The sequence below is a fragment of the Carettochelys insculpta genome, chromosome 2 (assembly GCF_033958435.1).
Source record: "Carettochelys insculpta isolate YL-2023 chromosome 2, ASM3395843v1, whole genome shotgun sequence".
NCBI lineage: Eukaryota > Metazoa > Chordata > Testudines > Carettochelyidae > Carettochelys > Carettochelys insculpta.
Window position 1 is genome coordinate 26,970,365 of NC_134138.1, and position 23,274 is coordinate 26,993,638.

Genomic DNA, 23,274 nt, shown 5'->3' on the forward strand with positions numbered 1-23,274 from the left:
ATTACAGTTTTACGCTTAATTTGGTAGTGTTTACGTTACTTTCTATTTACCTCACTAGGATTTGCCTTCCACGTATTGAAAGATGCCTTTTTATCCCTCGCTGCTTGTTTTACATGGGTGTTAACCCATGGTGGCTCTTTTTTCAGTCTCTTAGTGTGTTTTTTAATTTGGGGTATACATTTAAGTTGGGCCTCTATTATAGTGTCTTTGAGAAGCTTCCATGCAGCTTGCAGGGTTTTTGTTCTAGTCACTCTGGCCTTTAATTTCTGTTTAACTAACACCCTAATTTTTGCATAATTCCCCCTTTTGAAATTAAAAGCCAGAATGTTGGACTGTGGAGGTGTTCTTCCCACCACAGGAATAGTAAATATTATTACAATATGATCACTATTCCCAAACAGTCCTGTAATAGTGACCTCATGTTCCAGATCCTGCACTCCATTCAGTACTAGATCGAGAATTGCCACTCCCCTTGTGGGTTCCCATACCAGCTGCTCCAAGAAGCAGTTATTAATGGCATAGAGAAATCTTCTTTCTGCATCTTGTCCTGATGTGACATGTACCCAGTCAATATGGGGATAATTGAAATCCCCCATTACTATTGAGTGTTCTATTTTGGTAGCCTCTCTAATCTCCCTTAGCATTTCAACATCACTATCACTATGGATGCTTCTAATTGCAAACATATTCCAAGTTCAGAAATAAGCACATTGCTAAGAAATAGTAATACAAGGAGGTGAATAAGATGAATTTGGCTGACCAAGGAAGTCATAAATACTAGAAGGAGAACAATAACTTTTATTATATACCAGGGTGCAAAATCTTAACTAAATAAAGAGGATTACCAACCAAAGTCAGGATGTAAAAACTGCTTTGTAAAATTAGCATAGGTAATACACAAGGCATTCCTGTGAGATATATGGTCCACTTACTTAGGTTTTAATTCTGCCAAATATAGTTATCTGAATAATTGGTTTATTGTTGTGTTTGGGACTAAGATACCACCTCAAACTGCCAAGTCAGCAGCATCCTAATCAAGCAATATGTGACTCCTGGGGGGTTCTATGCGTCCACAGAAAACACCACCCCTGGCCCAGAATTCCCGGCTTCGATCAGCTTTTCCAAATTTGGTTTTCTTTGAATTTGGAATGAAACCAAAAAAGGTCAAAATGCTCTGTATTATGGTTTCTCCCTCCACCACCATAATTAGTAGAAATTGGTTTATGAATATAAATATGCATAACTCAAAGATGCTTTAGACCAGGGACTGGCAACCAATAGAGCAAAAAGAGCCTTTTTTTTCAAATTTGGTAAAAACTCAGTAATTCAAGATCTGCAATGCATGTGACTATGTGATGGTCCTTAAATAACATCAAACCATACTTTTTGTAATGCCTATTTTAAGAACAGTGCACACACAATCATTTGTAATGTGATGCATGTTTACTGTAGGATGTTCATAAACATTTTATATATTCTATTTCCTCATACTTTACATGTGTGTGTTTGTATCACTATCTTTCTGACTTTCATTCCTGAAGCCACTTTAACTACACCTATTTTTCTTCACATTTAATTTCAGTTTTATCTCTTAAAATGCATGTTCCCCTCTACAGCTGGAATGCCACAGGCTTCGTTTTCCTTTTCAAAATCAAGACTTGATTAGCAACATGATCAAAACATAGATACAATATCATATCCCACAATGCACTGCACACATTAAAGGGAGAGTTATCCAAAGTTTTGAGATCACATATTGTTTGCTATTCAGATATGAGTTGTACACTGTTTGGCTTTTAGATGTTCACCATTTATCAAAACTAATCAGGATTTATTTATTTTTTTACTTTGCAATTATAATGTTAGGAATCACAAAGAAGTCCTTAAAGAGACCCAGGTGAATCTGGAGCTGCAGATTAGAGAAAGAGAACTGAGAGGCTGAGGGGCAATGTGCCTGGCACTCTGCCATGAAGCCACAGACCCTGCCAGCCCTGGGATCCCCAGCACAGGGTCAGCCTGCCTGGCTTCCTGTCTGGAAACCCTGGCTGAAATAGGAGGTCAGTCTGGTTGGAGCTCAGGAGGTGGGCGATCCTCAGAGCACACAAGATGAGCTGCAGAGCAGTCTGAGAGCTAGGAGTGTGGCTGATTGCCAAATAATTAAGGGTATATTTACACAGCTTTTAGCAACACAGCTGTATCGACACAACCACCTCACTAAAATCAGGCAGTGTAAACATTATCTGTCGCCACTTTTGAAGACAAACTTCCACCCCCTACAAGCGGTGTTTGGTTTGATGTCAGGAAAGCACTCCTGCTAGCAACATGCTGTTTACATGGTACTTGGCACGACAAGGCTTTTGTTGTGGAGTGGGGGGTTAAACACCTGTGAATGACAAACCCTTTGTCAATTGCCAGTGTAGACAAAGCCAGCGAATCCTGGGTGTCCAACTGCCCACCTGGCATGGACGAGAAAGCGGTCTGGAAATCAGGCAGGTTTTAAAACCTGTCTTTGTTCCATCATAACTTCATCAAAACTGAGCCATCTCCACAAAACATTTCAATGTTGATGAATTGATGGTCTTCGATGGAAGGAACATTGCAGTAAACAGTCTCCAAAAGGCTTGTCTCTTCTTCCCAAGAGTAGTCCTCACAGGGCAATGTGTGCTGTTACTGGTAAAATGTACGGGTGGAGTTTGGCGGAATGGTCTTCACCTATAGATCTCTTGTTCTATTGGGGTCCTTTGAGGTGCCATCTTTGTGTAACAAGGGCAGTCCTGTGGAGTTAGTGAATGCAGCATTTCAACCCCAGTTGTGCCTTGAGCTCCTTCCTATCTCCCCTGGGTTACTGTACACATTTCAGCCTGTTCAGACCCACTGACTGAGATGGGGAAGGAGGCAACAGAGGCAACTGACCCTGGGCCCAGTGATTCAAAAAGGCTCAGGGCTCTGGCCACTGCTGCTGACACAGTAGCATCGTCAGAGACAAGAGCCCCAGGCCCTCAAAATCACCACTAGAGCAGTGGATGGTGTGCTCTCAGCACTCTGAGGGTGGGAAGAGGTGCAGCACAGCATGAGCTGGGCACCCCTGGGGGCCTGGCTGCCCCAGCACACCTGCTGGAGGACTCATTCCTTCTGGAAGCCTGGAGCTAACCCCTCACACACCTTGACCATGGACCCAGCAAGTGTATTGGGCCCCACCTGAGCCTGTTTGGCCTGGTTGTCCCTTCTTGGGGTCCTTTCTCTGAGAGCTTTCTGGCAGGAGTTCCCTTCTCCAGTCTTGTTCCTCTGACTGCCAGCCACCCACCCCTCTGCTTCCCAGCTCTTTTGTCCTCCCAGCAGCTATAAGACTGCCAATCACCACCTGCTATAATCACTTGGTTGTCAGGCCAGCTTAGGATACATATGTGGCATAACAGCAGTGTACCAAGGGGTGGAAAGAGAAGCCAGACACAAAGTTATGGATGGCTGTAGTAAGAAAGGGTAGACACAAAGGCTGGGCTTTCAGCTTTGCCTTTACTAGCAGCGCTGAAGGCCTGTATTTAAAGTGTGTTTTCCAAAACCACAGCCCCACCCTGATGAATTTTACAAGCTGTGCAGGCAATGCCAGCCAGATCACAAGGATGACACCCAGACACTGTAGCTCTATTAACAAATGAAAACCAACAGAATTGGCAAAATGCAAAGCCCCTTTACAAAAAGCTTATCTACGTCTGAAAAAGCCTTGATGACATCTTACTCTCTATCCTCCCTGGTCACTAAAACTATAAAGGATTAGTCATTCAGCAAGGGACCACCATTAATAGCTGGTCTTGCTGAAATTGATTAATCAAAACCACGTACAGACACAACATACACAGGGTGACTACACAGCAGCCTTATTGGCCGTGTCTACACTAGCCCCAAACTTCGAAATGGCCACGCAAATGGCCATTTCGAAGTTTACTAATGAAGCGCTGAAATGCGTATTCAGTGCTTCATTAGCATGCGGGCGGCCGCAGCACTTCGAAATTGACGCGCCTCGCCGCCGTGCGGCTCGTCCCAGCGGGGCTTCTTTTCGAAAGGAACCCACCTACTTCGAAGTCCCCTTATTCCCATCAGCTCGTGGGAATAAGGGGACTTCGAAGTAGGCAGGGTCCTTTCGAAAAGGAGCCCCATCGGGACGAGCCACGCGGTGGCGAGGTGCGTCAATTTCGAAGTGCTGCGGCCGCCCGCATGCTAATGAAGCGCTGAATATGCATTTCAGCGCTTCATTAGTAAACTTCGAAATGGCCATTTGCATGGCCATTTCGAAATTTGGGGCTAGTTTAGACGTAGCCATTCTGAAATAAGTTATTCCAGAATAGCTATTGTGAATGAGCCAGTTTTGAAATAATGCTGCTACACACAAAAATGCATTTCAAAACAGCACTTAGCTATTTTGAAATAGACCGCCTGAACGCACAGGCTGTTTCTAGTGGCATGCTAAAAATGGTCTGAAATATGCTAATGAGGCATGGATGTAAATTCCTTGTGCCTCATTAGCATAAGGTCACATGATTTGGAGTCCTGAAGACACTCTTCCAGACTCTCAAACGGCTGTAGAACCCTGGCCCCCAGGGGTCTTCTGGAAGGAAGTCCTACTTCCGGAGGCCCCTTCTTCCCAAAAAGAGAGAGTGGCGCATGTAGAAACAGTCACAGAGGGTATTTTGAAACAGAGCCATTGAACACAGTATGGCTTATTTCAAAATAGGTGCTATTTCCTGTGGCTATGTCTACGCTACAGAGATTTTTTGAAAGAAGCCCTCCCAGAAAGTCTCTTCCAAAAGAACGTCTTTTGAAACAGAGCATCCACACACAAAAAGCGGATTGAATGAATGATCTGTTATTCAAAAGACAGCATCCACACAGCCCCCACTCTTTCAAAAGAACGGGCCAGATTGAAAAATCAGGTGCCATGAGGACCGCTCCTTCGAAAGAAGGGCCCTGAGGAGCGTCTACACATGTTGTCTTTCAAAAGAAGTTTTCAAAAAGAGGCATTCTTCCTGAAATGGGAGTGGAAGCGCTTTCAAAAGGAGCTTGGCATTCTTTCAATTTGCTTTCAAAAGAATGATTTTTGTTTGTAGACGTTCTGTGGGATCTTTCGAAAGGCCTTTCTTCTTTTGAAAAATCTTTTGAAAGAACTTACTAGCGTAGATGCAGCTTGTCTTAACAGCACCTATTTCGAAATAGTTATTTCAAAATAGGTGCTATTCCTCACAAAATGAGGTTTAATCAATTTTGAAATAAGTCAATTGCTGTTTCAAATTTATTTTGAAATAGCGGTCATGTTATGTAGACACTAGGATAGTTATATATACCTACCCAAACACTGGACATAGGTTATCTGAACAACCGCTTATTGTGGGTGTGGTGAAGTTTCCTGTGGTCCCATAAAGTTTGTTTACAGCCTCCAGTCCTGGCTGTCAGTGTTCTGTGCTATTATTTCACTATAATTTACCTCTAAGTGTCTTCTAATAGCCCAGTAACCAGTGAAAGCATTGGTAATGCTGCTAGACAATAATGACCTCCCATGGTCCAGCAAATTCTCTCATTTGGCACCAGTCAGGTCCTGAGGGTGCCAGTTTAGAGAAGTTCAACCTCTTATTTCTTGAAAGGAATCTTTCTCTGTCTTTGAACTTGTCTTTACAAGTCAACATTCTAAAACAATTATTTCCTCAACCACTGTATTTTCTTTGGGCCAGAACTATCTTCTTGTTCTGTTTTCGTACAGCGCCAAGCACAATGGCATCAGAAGCTGGGAGGGAACAACAGTGGATGAAACACTTGGTGATTGCCTGTTCTATTGATCCCTTTTGAAGCACCCCCTCACTGCTGGAAGACAGGACGCTGGGCTAGATGGACCACTGAGCTGACACAGTATGGCCATTCTCAAAGTCTTATGTTGTATAAGTAGGGCTCAAAGACACTACAGTAATGTATATATAGAAAGATACTACAACCAATACATGATATCAAGGGTAAATGTGTGCTTTAACATGTGTCTAAATTTAAATGTAGACATGGTAAGTTGTAATTCAATATGTGTTAGCTGGTCTATCTCAATTAGCAATCAATTAACTTGAGTTAAAATACTCTCACACAGGAAACCCCTTAGAGTGCTGACAGGATGTGCAAACAGCATACTCTTCAAAGAGAACACCATATGGGCTGCATTACTTAAGGGTATTGCTTCCACTGGCTAGAATAATTGCAGGGAAATGAAAGTTAACCCAGAGGCATGCAGTAATGACATTCTGTGCCTGGCTAGTAACAGCTCTCTGCTCTACCACGGTGTTTAGGGTATGCCACATGGTAAACCACAGCAATTCTGCAGTAAAGTATGTTGTGTGACAACAGTTGGGTTCAACAGGAAAGTGAATGTGACCCAGCTTCCTCCTCCTTCCTTTTCCCACAAGCCTTCTGAATCAGTAAACCTGGGTCCAGTGTCTAAGTGTATGTCCGTACTTTGACGTGCCTCGATCGATCCTCTGCCGTTTGATTTTGCCGTCACTTGGAAGATGTGGCAAAATCGATCTCACTGGGCTCGGCCATTGACTCTGATACTCCACGCTATCATGTGGAGTAAGAGATGTCGCCACGAGCCTGAAAAGCCCCAACCTACACCAGGGAACAAAGTCAATCCTGGTATGCTAATGGCATAGCTAGAATTGTGTACCTAGCATTGACTTTGTTCCCTAGCGTAGACCAAGCCTTAGTAGTGCAAGCACTTTTGGTAACTTCAATCTACATTTCCAGTTGAAATGAATTTTGAAATACAACTATAATTAAAGGCTTATGGAAAAGGTCTCACCCCTTCTACAGTATCTGTTTTCCTTGAAATGATGCAAGGCACTGAGAGACTTACTGAGCTTTTGTTTGATTATACAAGTAATTAAATTTAAAATTTTATTAAACTTGTTAATAAAGACATAAAATACAGAGCCACATGTGATGCTTTTATTTGTGGTGAACTTTCACTAAATCCACAATTTCCTGGCACATAAATATGCTGTGTTTAATGCTGCTCTGGTTTAACCATGTAAATTCAACTAATGACCAACTCATGAAATATGCAACAGAAATAGACTTTATTTCTGAATTTGTTCAGGTTCCATATTTGAAATTTTTCTCCTGTGGACCTTCACATCAATGATAAAAAGAACTGGTGAGCTTAAAGCCCCAATAACCCTAAACTTTCCTTCATTTTATTTTTTCTTTGAAAACTAAAACAGGAATTAAAATCCAAACTCTTAAATAGAAAAAAGTTGATCTTATCAATTGAAGTGCTTAAAAGCCAGCAGATGGGGTTGGGGGGATAAGACTCTCACAATAATGTTAAGACATTAATACTACACAAGTATTGTGTTTCTGTGTTGCTTTTCAAATAGGAACACAGGCATATTCATGTTTGTAATTCTGTGTATAGACCATAGAACATATCTACTGTACAAGTGTCAGAGAGGTAGCCATGTTAGTCTGTGTCTTCAAAAACAACAAGAAGTCTTGTGGCACCTTATAGACTAACAGATATTTTGGCGCATAAGCTTTTGAGGGTGAAGACCCACTTCATCAGATGCATGAGTGGCAGGGAGAGGGTTCCAGAGGGGTATTTAAAGAGTGGGGTCCCAGTAAAAGGGAGGACCAGAGCTGACAAGGTCCATTCAGCAAAGTGGACATTGCCCATTATCAGTAGTATGTATCAAAAGAGGGAAAAACAAGTCAGATCAGACGGGGATGTGTGCCCATTGTTGGAGTCTAATGGGGTGATATTAACACCCAGGGCAGAGAAGCTGCTTTTATAAGGGGCGAGCCACTCCCAGTCTCTGTTTAATCTTTGGTTGATGGAGTCAAATTTGCAAATAAATTGCAGTTCAGAGATTTCTCTCTCCGTTTGATTTTTAAAATTTCTTTGTTTTAGCACTGCTACTTTTAAATCTGTTACTGTGTGTCCAGGGAGATTGAAGTACTCTCCCACAGGCTTCTGTACATTACTGTTCCTGATGTCTGATTTATGTCCATTTATTCTTTTACATAGAGACTGTCCAGTTTGGCCAATGTAAATTGTAGTGGGGCATTGCTGGCACATGATGACATATATTATATTAGTAGGGGTGCAGGTAAAGGAGCCCTTGATGGTATGGTCGATGTTAGGTCCTGTGATGATATTGCTAGTATAGATATGTGAGCAGAGTTGGCAGCGAGGTTCGTTGCAGGGATTGGTTCCAGATTTAGAGTTCCTGTGTTGTGATATATAGTTGCTGGTGAGAATTTGTTTAAGATTGGCAGGCTGTCTGTAGGTGAGGACAGGACTGCCTCCCAAGGTCTGTGAAAGTGAAAGATCATTGTCCAGGATGAGTTGCAGATCGCTGAAGCAGCTTCTCTGCCCTGGGTATTAATATCTCCCCATTAGACTCTGACAATGGGCCCACATCCCCCTGTCTGATCTGCCTCATTTTTGCCTCTTTTGATACATACTACTGATACTGGGCCATTTCCACCTTACTCAATGGACCTTGTCAGTTCTGGCCCTCCCTTTTACTGGAACCCCACTCTTTAAATACCCCTCCAGAAACCTCTCCCCCCACTCATACATCTGATGAAGCGGGTCTTCGCCCATGAAAGCTTATAGTCCAAAATATCTGTTAATCTATAAGGTGCCACAGGACTTCTTGTATATACTGTACAGTGACTCCCATGATTTATCACCTAATTTTAAAATCATGGAGGGGCTCCTCAAGGAAGTCATTTTGAGGCACTTGGAGGAGGAGAGAGTGATCAGGGATAGTCAGCATGGATTCATGAAGGGCAAGTCATGCCTGACCAATCTGATTAGTTTCTACGGTGAAATAATTGGCTCTGTGGATAGGAGAAAATCAATGGGTGTGATTTATCTGGACTTTAGCAAAGCTTTTGATACGGTCTCCCACAATATTCTTGTTGGCAAGTTAAAGGAATGTGGATTGGATAAATGGACGGTAAGATGGATAGAAAGCTGGCTAGAAGGTCGGGCCCAGAGGGTAGTAATCAACAGCTCGATGTCGGGATGGCAGCTGGTTTCTAGCGGAGTGCCCCAAGGTTCGGTTCTGGGTCCTGTTCTGTTCATCATATTTGTCAATGACCTGGATGAGGGGTTGGATTGCACCCTCAGCAAGTTTGTGAATGACACTAAGCTAGGGGGAGAGGTAGATATGCTGGAGGGTAGGGACAGGGTCCAGACTGACTTAGACAAATTGGAAGACTGGGCTGCAAGAAATCTGATGAGGTTCAATAAGGGCAAGTGCAGGGTCCTGCACTTGGGCTGGAAGAATCCCAAGCATTGTTACAGGCTGTGGTCCAACTGGCTCGGTAGTAGTTCTGCAGAAAAGGACCTGGGAGTTGTAGTGGATGAGAAGCTGGACATGAGTCAACAGTGTGCTGTTGTAGCCAAGAAAGCTCATGGCATATTAGGTTGCATCAAGATGAGCATTGCCAGTAGATCCAGAGAAGTGATTATTCCTCTTTATTCGGCTTTGGTGAGGCCACATCTGGAGTATTGTGTCCAGTTCTGTGCCCCCATTTATAGGAAGGAAGTGGATACACTGGAGAGGGTCCAGCGGAGGGTGACCAAAATAATTAGGGGGCTGGAGCATATGACTTATGAAGAAAAGTTGAGGGAATTGGGACTGTTTAGTCTGCAGAAGAGAAGACTGAGGGGGGACTTGATAACAGCCTTCAACTTACTGAAGGGAGGCTGCAAAGAGGGTGGAGAGAGGCTGTTCACAGTGGTCATGAATGGCAGAACACAGAACAATGGTCTCAGGTTGTGGTTGGAAAGGTCCTGGTTGAACATTAGGAAAAACTTTTTCGCTAGGAGGGTGGTGAAGCAATGGAATGGTCTACCCAGGGAAGTAGTGGAGTCTCCATCCCTGGAGGTGTTTAAGTCTCGCCTCGACAAAGCCCTGCCGGGGCTGATCTGATGGGTTTGGTCCTGCTTAGAGCAGGGGGCTGGACTCGATGGCTTTTTTAGGCCTCTTCCACCTGTATTGTTCTATGATTCTATGATTCTACGCTCCATTGGACATTAACGTGCATTTTTGTGTTTTACAGTCTATATAGAAACTCTGCTCTCAAAACAGTATTCAGGGAACTTCTATTAAGACAGACAAATTACACCAGACCTACAGTGATGTAACTCAGAGCAAAGTTTGGTTGTGCATGTGAGTATGCACACACTACCCCATTGCATTATATATAGACAGACAATATGTGGGTGTGTACATAAATAAATGCGTAGCTAGATATAGACAGACACTCCCTATTTAGAGAAACAGGGTTTTCCAAGAGCCATCTCAGAAATGCTCTCCATTAAAAAGTTTAAATTATATCATTATAACTTTATACATGCAATGTTTTTTCTTCCATAAAGATTTTATATCTTAGAAAGAAAACTCCAAATATTCTGAATTATGATTAGTGAGTTAAAATTGCTTGTAGCAATACAATATATAAAGTTCTATTCAAGCAACTGCCTTGTTTCACACATCTGGAAAGGCTCTCCGGTTTTTGTCTGCTCAAGTCTTACAAGGGAAGTTTATTGCATAAATAAACATAAGAATATAAGTGGTCATAGAAAGTCTGAATTAAATATAATGTTATGAAAACACACCCAGCCGCAAAACCCCTTTGTTTGTTGTCTTTAGGCACTGTTAGTGACCTTTGCATGTATACTGAATAATCATTACTGTACTCACTTTGTCCCTAATATGAAATGAGGCCATAACTCTCTAGCCTGTCTGCCAATGTAGCTCTTTAAACCTGAAGAAATAGCTACTGCATGTATCTTGTTTGTTAAAGGGGATACTTTCAATGAAAGTTGGGTGCCTAATTATCACTGTTTTTCAATGAGAGTTAGACATCCACCAGCCATTTATGCCTTTGGAAATCTCTCCCTTGAGGCTGGATGTTTTGTCCAATTGCCTGAAATAAATTGGGCCCAGTAGACCTTATATTTGCTCCAGACAGCAAAAAGCCCTACAAGGAAGTGTTCCTTTCAGGGACATGACCTTCTGTCTGAGCAATATTGTGGCTGACCAACAGGGTTAGGCTCATGTCACAGATAGCAGCAAGTGCTCCGTGTGCGCTGTCCATTTGGACAGCCATGAGGAAAGCCCAATCATCTTCTGCTCTGGACCCCCAAGACTTTCAAGCCTCTGGAGTCTCCAGCCAATGACCCAATCTCAGGGTCCCTCGACACACCCTGAGGATGCAGAGCTGCTGTCTTGCCTCTCTGTGACTTGTACCCCTTTACTGAGCTTTGCTGCCTAGGCTTTCTTAACTGCAGTGGGGTAAGAGGTGACATGCACATCCCCATCATGGCCCTGGCCCACCTGGCCTTGGAGTATATAAACTGAAAGCGGCACGTCTCTATGGTGATGCAGGACTTGGTAGATCACAAAGGTTCTCTTACCGACATCAACGTACGCTGGTCAGGAAGGGTTCATGACACATGCATATTCCAAATTTTGGGACTATACCAAAAACTCCTGGATGGGACTTTTTTCCCTGATCAGAAGATCAAGATTGGTGACGTGGAGATTCCCATTGTTATACTGGGCAACCCTGCTTATCCTGTGCTTCCCTGCCTGATGAACCCCTACACAGGAGCCCTGGACCCCAGCAAGGAAAACTGTAATCCCAGACTCAGCAGGTGCAGCATGGTAATGGAATGCACCTTTGGATGTTTAAAAGCGAGGTTCAGATGTTCATTGACACGTTTGGAGTTTCTGAAGGTAATGTCCCGACCGTTATCACAGCGTGCCCTCTTTTTCACAACATACGTGAATCAAGGCATGAGACTTTCCTGCCCATCTGGAATTCTGAAGCGGAGGCCATAGGCAGGGCTTACTCGCAGCTGCCTACACAGCCATCCACCAGTAGCCACAAAGAGGCAGCAGCAATAAGGGACGCCTCAAAAAAAGTAGCTTCATGAATGATCTGTAACACACGTGCTGCCCGTGTATTTCTTTGCCATAAAGCCTATAAATCACACCCGTGCCGTAACGAATGAATGCTTTTACTTGGTGGGAGGGGGTTACGTTGCTGTAAGTAGAATGCACGTGGCGGGCAGCTGTGCCTTCAGCAGTCCTCCTTCTCCCCACCCACTCAGTTCCCTCAGCCGCATGTCTGCTGCAGACCAGGAAGTATCAGTGTGCAGCTAGCTAGTGAGTGAGTGAGTAATTTCCCCTTTTCTCTTAGGCTGTGTCTACACTTGCATTCCTCTTTTGAAAGAGGTATGCAAATGAGGGAAATCAAAAATGCAAATGAGGTACAGATTTGCATATCGAGCACCTCATTTGTGTGTTCTTATTTCGAAAGAGCTTCTTTCTAAAGAAGAAAACCAGTGTGGACACTGCTGTTTCGAAAGTAAACCCCATCTTCTTCCCATAAAAAAAGAACCATCATAGACCATAGAAAAGTGTTGGCTTGTTTTGGAAAAGGGGTAACTTAGTTGCATGAACCAAGTTGCCTAAATCCCACATCCTGTAGGATAGAGCTCTATTAGTAACTGATTTTTCTGCTTGCTGGCAATTACAAATACATATCTATAACCAGGAAAATGAGTGACTCAATCAGGAAAAAAAAGAAAAACCTCAGATCAACTGCAACATGTTGTTGAAGAACCAAACTTAAGTGTTTCATTTCAAACTTGAGCTTTTAAAAATGTTTTTATTTTAAAAAGTAAAATTGAAAGAAATTTCCAAATAAGAAGTCATTTCAAATCAAGTAAAAAAATTGAAACATTTCAACTTTTCTGAATTTTGGAAGCTGTTTTTAAGCAAAACAGTTCAGTGATACTGACATGAATTGGCAAACTGTTTTGGTATTGCTGAATTGGCATTTGCCACCTGAAAGTTGTTTCAGTCCAAAACATTCATCTACCAACATTGTATCCAGTATTCTGTGTTTTGTAAAGCTGGGTACTGAGTAGAGTGGTTTTTTGTGTGTATTTTCACATGGAGGCTTGGGTACCGTGAACCTAAAAACATATTTATTATAACAGCTCTCTGTGTTCTCTGCATTTTCTTTGCCTGAGTTTTATGCTTCAGTCTCCCTGTTTACTACTCTGCAGTATTCCAGATCTACCTTGTCATTACAATTTGTTACACACTTCTTTTGATGCTCCATATTTCACTGATGTCTCATATTCCCAGCCCCCTGCTGTAAGCTGGTAGTTTTAACAAAGTTCCTATATATGACAAAAAGAAGTGGAACTGAAAAAGAAAATGTAAAGTCTGCATAGTATGTGCCCTGTTCCTTTTAAATGTTTGGCTGGTTTTGTATTGCACAAAGCTACCACAGCCTCACTAGAGTTGCTGAGTTCATGCCAACTGGTCATTACATACATGCCTCCTAGGATGTCGGGGGGACCTCTAGAGGTCATCTAGCCCAGTCCCCTGCTGTCTTAGCAGGGCAAAGCACCATCCCCAACATCTATTTGCCCCAACCCCTAAATGACTGCCTTTAAGGCTTGAACTCACAAACTGGGGTTTAGCAGGCCAATGCTCAAACCACTGAGCCATCCCTGCCCCCTGGGTAAAAGTATCTCTGTTTTCCATTTTTTATTTCTTTTGAAAAGTAAACCAAAGGTTCAGCAGGAGTCAGTCTTCTTGATTGTTCAGCTGTTTTAGTGCGTACCTAGTAAAGTCAGTGCTTTAGGAAAGTTGCTTGGAAATGTATGCCCCCCTTCTTTATTGCATATTTGTGCCTAGATATTATAATGACTGGATTTTTATACGTAAAACAGAAAAAAAGGCTAATCACAAACAGACTAAATGGGACCAGCTGCCTTTATTCCCAACAACTCCCTATCAAAATTGATTAATTAGTAATTTAAATCAACCCTTATGAAAATGATAAGACATATGTCTACTTTTCATATCCAAAGCTATGCAAATTGCTGCAGACATTTTGACTCTCAGGAATTGAGGTGATCCTGTTCTTCGTTTTCAATTTACATATGCTTGTGCCTTCTGCATTCACTGACAATGAAAAGCAAAACTCAGTCAAAAGTAGAGTTGCATATGAACTGAAATTACTGTTCCAGGAAAAAAAAATTGAAAATGTATTATGAATTACAAGGAAAACATTTGGAAATTTTCTATAAAATGAAATTTTTTGAAAAACATTAAACATTTCTGGTTAGTTGGAACAGTCTAGTTTTGATACACATGAAAAGTGTTGTTCTGATTTTGACACCAACTCTTTTTGTTTTTAAAAAGTAAAATCATTTTGCATCAAAAAATTGCTTTGAAATGACCATTTGAAAGGTTCTGTTGTGATTAGGCTCAAATGGTTATATGCACTGAAGTTGTAGTCATGTTAGTCCCAGGATATTAGAGGGACGAGATGGGTAAGGTAAAAAAAAATATTACTTCACCCCCTTTGTCTCTGTAATAATTTGTAGTGGTGTGTAGGTAGCTCACTCCAGCAGGAAGAGGGTTACAATGAAGCTAATGGGGGCCTGCACAAACTTGGCCAATCAGGGTGAGGAGCAATCAGCCAGCCAGAGCCAGGCTGGGTTCTGTAAGAAGCTGCTGAGTTGAGGTGAGCTCAGTTTTGCTCTGGCTAGGAAGTAGGACCGACTGGCTCCAGGTGAAGGAAGCAGAACCCAAGAAAGCCAGTGCTTGGTAGGGTAGCAGGGCAGTGAGAACTCTGGCTGATCACCCTCAGACTGAAACAAGAGCTGAGTGAGTGCAAGAAGTCACAGGGAAATGGTCCATGGAATAGCAGGCATTAAAGGGGAGTGAAGGAAGGCAGGACAAAGCTGTTCCCAGAGGGTCCATGAGCTAGGACACAACGTAGTGTGTGGGCCTTTGCCTCCCTCTTGCACTGCATCTAGCCACCACTGAGCATGACTTTTATAGGCTATGGCTGGCCCCTTAGGTGAGGGACTAGATCTTGGTGGTAATCAGCTATGGTGGCAGGGGGTGAAAGAGATGAAAGACCAGAGTTGTGGACACTGCCAGAGGGCAGTGTCCTGAGGAAGACGCCACACTCCTAAGAGAAAGGTGGGTCCACAGAGAGACAGCAGAGTGGAGCAACAAGCAAGATATCAGCCAGAAGATGGTGCCCTGCTGAGGGTTAGAGCTAGATTCCAGAGTGACCTGCAGGAGGGTCTGCAGTGATGAGTCAAACCACTACATGACCAAATCGAACATTTCAGCACCACTGAAATGCTTCATCCAGATTCACTTTTGAAAATAAAATTTTATCCCAATTAACATGCTCCCAGAGGATGTTGGGGTTTCAGCATAGTGACATTTTTCAATGGCAATGTTCCATTGGAAAATTTTCAACCAGCTCTATTCCAAACCCCATTGTACTTTCGCCTGAACCAAAACCCCAGATCCAAACGACTTGGTCTGGATTCTGAGTTTCATGTGGGAAATGAATTCTATAAGGCAGTTTAACAGGTCATTTGATGTCAGGAAGTGGCACCAACCAGTGGCTCCAATAGTTTTTATAGCTTGACAGAAACACATAATGGGGGACAAACTCTTTTGGTTAATTGGAGGAGCCAAAGTCTTGGGTCTTGCAACCACATCTTTGTTTTGCTCCCTTCCCCCACCACTTTTTCTGTTTCTGTAGCAGCTTGAAGGGTATTATAATCTTGGCATCGATGGTCCTATCATTACTGTTAGGGAACTGCACCAAGGGTGAAAAAGGATCCCTATTGGCTGCATGTGAAAATCAGCGTAAGCCATTTCTAAGGCAAATGTTCAAGAAATTACAGGCAAAATGCCCTTCTGAAAAAGATCTCACTCCTCTGGAAAAGCTGGTATAAAACTTCCCCTGAACAGCTACACCAGCAAAATTTAAAGTTAAAAAAGTAACAGAGAAGGGTGTTTTAAAAACAAAACAGTCCTGCATAGGCTGCAACTTCCTTCCAGCCTCTTATCTGTCTGCTTACTCTGAAGCTACTAGGTAAGTCTATGCCCTACTAACTTCACTTCTACATACACAGACTCCTTACTGGTGAATCATTGTTATAGAGCTCCCATGGGTAAGCAATTAGTTCCCGACTGAGCTCAGTTAGACACCATGCATCACTAGTCCAGCCCTTTCCACCTGTGTGGGAATGGGACCCTGGAGACTTGAGCAGGGAGTTACCTCTTTGTCTGCCAGATGCAGGGTGGGTCCTCAAACATTATATGTCATATTTAATGTTTTCTTTTTTATGAAAATCCTACACAATGTGTTGACACTTTTTGAAACTTTTATGACCTGCCCCTGGATTTTGCAGTTTGCATCCAACTGTTAAGAGCTTTCAGATTACTAGAGCTGGTTGGAAAAATTTGGATGGGACAGTTTTGTGAAGGAAAGCCCACTTCTGTGGAAATTGAAATACTTTGCAAAATCATGCTCATTTTGCCAGTATTTTATATGAAGAAAGTACTGAGAACATCCTAACTTCTTGTCCTTTTTGGCTTTCTCAGAATGAAATATTTTAATTTTTCCCTTTGAAAGAACATTGTTTGGATTTAAAAAAATTGTGGTAGATTCTATGTTATACTATAATATGCCAAAACCAAATCTTTTTTGACTGATCTGAAATTATTTTTTGAAAGATATTTTACAGTGTCGAAGTATTGTTCCAGATTGGAATGAAAATAAAATGCAGAATTTCGAAGTCCTCTGTGAAACAGGATTTCCATTTTCTGAACAACTCTGCTGCTAATCTGCAGGCAGCAAGACTTGAAAACCATGTTAAGAACATGCAATGGAAGCTGGGGAGTTGCATGTGCAAAAGGACCTTTTCTTCGAACAATGATCCACTTAAGAGCATACAGCAGGGCCAACAGCCACTGCAGGCCCAGGGGCAAGATGGAAGGGGGGGGCTCCACTCCCCACCTCGGAAGGGGCAGGACCAATGGCAGAAAAGCAGGGCTGAAGGCAGTCAGCCCTGTGACCCGCTTCACACTCCCTCAATGCTGCAGCGACATTTCAAAGAGGTGCAGAGCTCCGGCTGCTGCCACCGTTACTTCAGCAGCAGTGGCAGCCGAAACTCCTTGCCCCTTTGATATTTTGGACCTTGGGAAACATCCCTCTTCGCACTCTTTTGCCAGCAAACCTGAACGCATACATACAAGAACCAAGCTCAGATCTGGATCTCAATTGTTTTAGGGTTTGGGCTGTGACTGCAAGTTTTTATTTATTTAGTCATTTATTTATTTTTGCTTTGAGCCCACCTCTAATAAATACCTATCTTGCTGTTGTTCAGTGGTTTTCAACCCGTGCTGGTGTGCCGTGGGAACTGGCTAAGCGTGCTGTGAAATGTCATCAAGTGCCCCTCACAGTGATTCTTTGTAGAGCTGCCAGAGAGGGAGGGGGGAAACGGACAACTCCACACCAGCTGGGACTTAAGGAGCAAGGCTACCTGAGTCCCAGCTGGTGCAGGGTAGGTCAGTCCCGCCCCCTCCTCCCATGGTAGCTTTTTGCAGACAGGGGAATGCTGATCCCCACAGGGTCCCGTTCACGCTGTGGCAAGGGGAGAGCGAGGGAGCCTGTTGGAACTGGGATATGGTATAAATGTTCACGCCTCCTCCTCCACTTCTGTGAGTAAAGAGCAGGTGTGCTGTGGAATTGTTTGTCTCGTGGAAGTGTGCTGAGTTACTGAAAAGGTTGGGAACCACTGGTATATTTTGTACACACACAGTTTAAGTGCTACGTTTTGAAAAGTTGCCTTGATTCCTCAGCTGGCTCATATAACTCTCCCCCTCCATCCCAAAGGACTGCAGACTTGGAAGTGAATCTCGACTGCATGAAGCCGCAATAGTGAAGGAGAGAGAACTGTACAGAAGAATTGAGGTCTAGTCCAAAGTCCGTTGAAGGCATTGTGTCAGACTCTTCCTGCAGAAAGACAGGGTGGGAAGCTTTGCTCCCAGAGGGTGCCACTGCTTAGGACTCATATCTAAGTTGTTTACAAGTACAAATGTGTTTGGGAGCCTTTGGATAGCTACAGAAGCCAATTTTTAAAAGTTTCAGTACCACTGAAGGGATTATATTCCTTACTGAGAAGCTGAACATCTTAATTTAATCATCAGTTTTACCTCATGAAAGCTTTTTCTTGTGTAACAAAAGAAGGGAAAACCCTTTAATTGCTCCATTAACGGAAAGCAATCCTGAGAGGGGGGAAATGTTGTGACTCATCTCCACAGCAACCAAGAAATGATGACATGAATGCAGCAATGGATTATGCTTGTTTAGCAACAGCCCTACAACACATAAATACATATTCAGTGACCTAAGAGTTACTGAGGCCGTGATGGTCCACAGCTCTTAACCCACCAAATCAGCCAGTAAGGCTGGGTGGTGGGAATGTCTACCTGATATCATCTGTACTAATGCTGTGGGTTCTTAGGTTCCGTTTTGATTTTTAATACAAACAAAAAGTTAAATGAAAGGGGAAAGGAAGCTGGATTAGAGGATTTTTGTCAATGAAAATAAAAGAGCTGAATGTATACCCTCTGCTTGTGATCAAGAAAATCTGCTCCTATATACATAACATTGATTCTGAGCAGTCAGTTATGGTGTGAAGACTGTCATCTCCTAAGCACACACCACTGCCACGGGTTCTCAGGTCCACCCGCTGGCAGCTGTAGGAGGCAGCTATTCACTGTGAACCAGCTCCCATGGGGATTATTTTGCATATGCTTCATATGGACACACCTTCATATGCAAGCTACAGAATTTTCACTCGCAAGCCCCATACTTACTCCTTATGGAAAATATCCCATCAAGTGTAATAGACAATACTAATCTGTTTTTTTGTTGGTTTTTTTTACAGTTTTTAACAACACTGTAGACCTGACTACAGAATGATATCCCCACTGCAAAGAATTCTATACTACCATTACTTTACCCTTGTACTCCAAGTGGAATATAGGTCATCTACAAGTCTCCTCCACTTTACTCTGTCTCGGGACAAAACTTACAGCTGACTCCAGGAGTACCCTAGTTGTTATCCTTCTATCTCAGTAGATCTTCCCCACGTTATCTGAGGTCTTCCTCTTTTGCGTTTTCTGTGTGGGTTCCATGTGAGAGTTTGATGGACTAGGCTTGATGATGGTTTTCTGAGAGTGTGGCCTAGCCATTCTCACTTTCTTCTCTTGAGTTGACTGTCAATTGGTTCTTCTCCTTCTCTGTTCCAAAGTTCCTCGTTTGTGAGCCAGTCTTGCCGTTTGATGTGAAGCATGTACCTCAGGTATCTGTTTGTGAATGTCTATAGCTTGTGATCTGAAGACTGTTTAGTACAGAAGGTAGCGCATCCACACAAGAGCACACTCTTCATGTTTGTGTTGAAGATCTGCAGTTTTGTCTTTGCAGATATCATTTGTGAAATTGACATGGTATGGAAAGTCTTGAATGCAGCTGTTGCTTTCCCTATCCTGGCAATGAGTTCCTTATAGAATTCTGTTGCACGGTTTTAGAAAGTCTATAGAAAAAATATCATCGTCTCAAATTCTATAGGTCCTAGGAGTAATTTCTAGTAAGACAAAAAAAAAACCTCTTTGCATTTCTATAGGACCCTGGCTGGTTTATTTTGAATCAAATTTTATAGAGCTTTTCTATTATGGGCCAGGTTGCTATCATTAGTGTTCCTCTCCATAATACGCAAGCTAGGTTACATGCATATCCTCTGCTAGACGGAATACCAGACCTGCTGGAGTGTGTATGTTCATATTCCCCCCAATAGCTGAGCCATTGAAGTTATTAGGGTTACTGCTATTGCTGCTAAAGGAAATTCTCATTTAGCTCAGGTTGTAATGTCTTTTCGTTTTGGAGCAGATATTTTGTCTCTACGTAAAGTCCATATGGTTAGGCAATGTGCAGTACTCTTGAAGATGCTGAAACTTTTAGGGCTGACCATACTCAGTGGAGACGGGAAACTGGGCTGGGATGGACCATCAATCAGACGTAATATGGCGGTTCCCATATTCCTACTTGTATGACATCCTTTGTGATCCTGGAATCATTTTTTTGCCAAAGCTCCTCTTTGCAGTCAAGCAGACCTGCCTTTATTCCCATTCACAGCCTTATACCATTCAAGTGGCAGCTGCAGCAATTGCTTACATAGAAAAGTAATAATAGAAAAGTACTTAATGTACATGTGTCTTTCTAGCAAATAAAAACTGGAAGTGAAAATGTCACATCTCTATGGTTTATTAGGGAGTGCTTCATAGATCAATGGTCCTTTCAACACAGCCTTGGAACTGCTACATTTGTATATTTTGCGCCATTGCTCATTATTGTAATGCTGCCAGCAGCGACTCAAGATCATGAGTACTGACTCCAGGGTAAACTGTTAGGAAACAAGGTTCCAACCCTTAATTGGGTTGAGGCTTATACTGAGATTTTACCAACAGTAAGCTCCTCCGTTATTATAACACCTGTAATATGCAATCACAGACAGTCCTATTGGGCACTCTGATCTATCTTGACATGCAGGTGAGCTTTTCTTTGTGACAAATAGACCCTGAGAATCACAGAAATATCCAGGTTATTTCCAGTCCTAAGAGACCAATCATTTATCCCTGGTCAATTGCACCTTAGATCTCACACCAAAGACAAGGGTTGCCATATTCTGCTGGTTTCTGTCCATGTATATTTTTCCTACCAGTATTAATGAAATTAACTCCGCCATTGCCGGTCCTAAGACCGGATGAAAAAGGAGGAAGGTTGGACATTGGGCTAGCAACCCGATCCCGTAAAACCTATCAATCACTACAGAAACAACAAGTGCAACCAAACAGAATAAATAAAGCCTAATTCGGCACGAAGGTATCAGCTCTTTCTCTATGATGGCGCTAAATGAAAGCCAAAAGGAAATTCAGTGCCTGATGCAGAGCTCGATCCTAAGTGCCAAAACCACGACAAAAGTCAGAACCTGGAACATATGAACATTATACCAGTGTGGAAAGCTAGCGCAGTTACTTTGCGAATTTGACAGCTACCAAATGGACATTCTAGGTGTTAGCGAGATGAGGTGGTTAGGAAGTGACAGGATACTCAGTGATGGAAAGACCATTCTATACTCTGGAAATGATGACCAACATGTGCACGGTGTAGGTCTGGTACTCAGAAAGGATGCAACACAGGCATTAATTGGATGGAAGCCCATGAGCGAGCGCATTATCACAGCAAGGTTCCAGTCGAGGCATGCAAAGACTACCGTGATTCAAGTATATGCACCAACTGAGGATGCCGACGAAACCAAAGAGACGCATTTATGACCTGCTGCAAGACACTATCAATGGTGTCCCCAGTCACGATATGAGGCTACTTATGGGCGATATTAATGCACGAATAGATAGCAAAAGACACGGATGGGAACACATGATCGGCCCATACGGATCAGCGACACAAATGAGCAATAACGGAGAGCACCGACAGCTGTTCTGTAGTATGAATAACTTGTGTATTGGAAACAACCATTTCACACACAAAAATATTCATAAGAGAACATGGCGGTCTCCTCATAGCATGACTAACAACGAAATCGACTATCTCTGTATCAGCAAACGCTGGCGATCAGCGCTGTTAGATGCAAGAATGTATCGTGGAGCTGATATTGGATCAGACCATCATCTTCTGATGGCATCACTTCGCCTTCGCTTAAAAAGAGAAAGAGAAAAGCAACCACTCTAGTCCTTCGCAGTTGAAAAGCTGAGAGATCAGGGCATGGCTGAACAGTACAAGCTCGAACTCAAGAATCAGTTCCAACAAATGCATCGTGAAAATGAACTCGAAGACCAGTGGTTGCGGTTCAAACAAGCAGTGACTAAGAGCATGGAAGAGACGATTGGCTGGAGAAGAGGCATGCAAAGAGAACGCTGGATACAAGACAGAACCTGGAAACTGATAGATGAGTGTAAAATCACAAAACAGCATAGAGACCAGGCAAAATCGCCAAATGAGATAGCAGAGGCTATTGCAAAGTACTAATTGCTGGATCATCAAGTTAAGAAAAGCTGTCGGGCTGACAAAAAGGAATGATTGGAACATAAGGGTGCTGAAGCAGAAGAAGCTGCTAAGAAATGTGACACCAAGATGCTGTATCGTATTGTCCGAGAATTAATGGGTGCAAGATGCAGTCCCAATGCTCCTATCAAGGATAAGAACGGGAAGATCTTACTTAGTAAAGAAGAGCAAGATGCACGCTGGATAGAGCATTTCAAAGAGATATTAAACCAGCCAGCTCCAGCCACAACCTACAATTTTAGTAATTCCAATCCTTCTGATGAACTAGAAGTAGACCTAGGCGTGATCAAATTTGAAGAAACGGATAAAGCCATTAGATCGCTGAAGAATAACAAGGCCGCTGGTCTTGACCAAATCAAAGCCGAATTACTAAGGTATGGGGTCAACAGTGTCGTGCAAGAACTAACGGGGTTGTTGAACACATGCTGGCAAGCAGAGTGTGTCCCAAGTGATTGGCGGAAGAGAGTGATTGTTAAGTTACCAAAAAAGGGGAACATCACCGATTGTAGTAATTGGAGAGGCATTACGCTCTTATCAGTCCCGGGCAAAGTGTTTTGTATTGTCCTCCTCAGGAGGCTTCTGGCCGCAGTGGATAATACACTGTGGGAGGAGCAGGCTGGATTTTGGCGCAGACACTCATGCAGTGAGCAAATTTTCACATTGCGCAACATCATTGAACAGAGTATTGAATTTCAATGGCCACTGTCAATAAACTTTATCAATTTCAAAAAGGTGTTTGACAGCGTACATAGAGAGTCATTGTGGAACATAGTACATAGTTGTGGTATCCCATAACGCTACATCAACACCTTCCAAAATCTCTACCTAAACTCCAGTTGCTGTGTGAGGACTGATAGTGGTATGACCGATTTCTTCAATATTGACTCTGGTGTGCAGCAAGGGTGTGTTCTATCACCATTCTTGTTCCTTTTGGCTGTGGACTTCATTATGAGGAAAGCAATGTGCAGGACGAATTTTGGTATCTCTTGGGAAAACCAGTGCCGGCTCACGGATCTGGATTTCGCTGATGATATCACGCTGCTTGCAGAAATGGACGAATGCTTGCAGAACATGACAACAAGTTTAGAAAAAGAAGCAGATAAAGTTGGGTTGAGGATAAACAGCAATAAAACAAAGGTGATGCGGATCGGAAAAGCTCAGGCGAACACACCAATAGTGGTTGAAAGTCAGTCCTTAGAAGATGTCCGGCGGTTCACCTATCTTGGCAGCACTCTG

At 42.8% G+C, this 23,274-nt stretch overlaps 1 pseudogene; it reads left to right on the forward strand.

The window, feature by feature from the left end:
- Nucleotides 1-20,858: 20,858 nt before the first annotated feature.
- LOC142008156 (uncharacterized) lies at nucleotides 20,859-22,833 on the forward strand (annotated as a pseudogene).
- The last annotated feature ends 441 nt before the right edge of the window (nucleotides 22,834-23,274 follow it).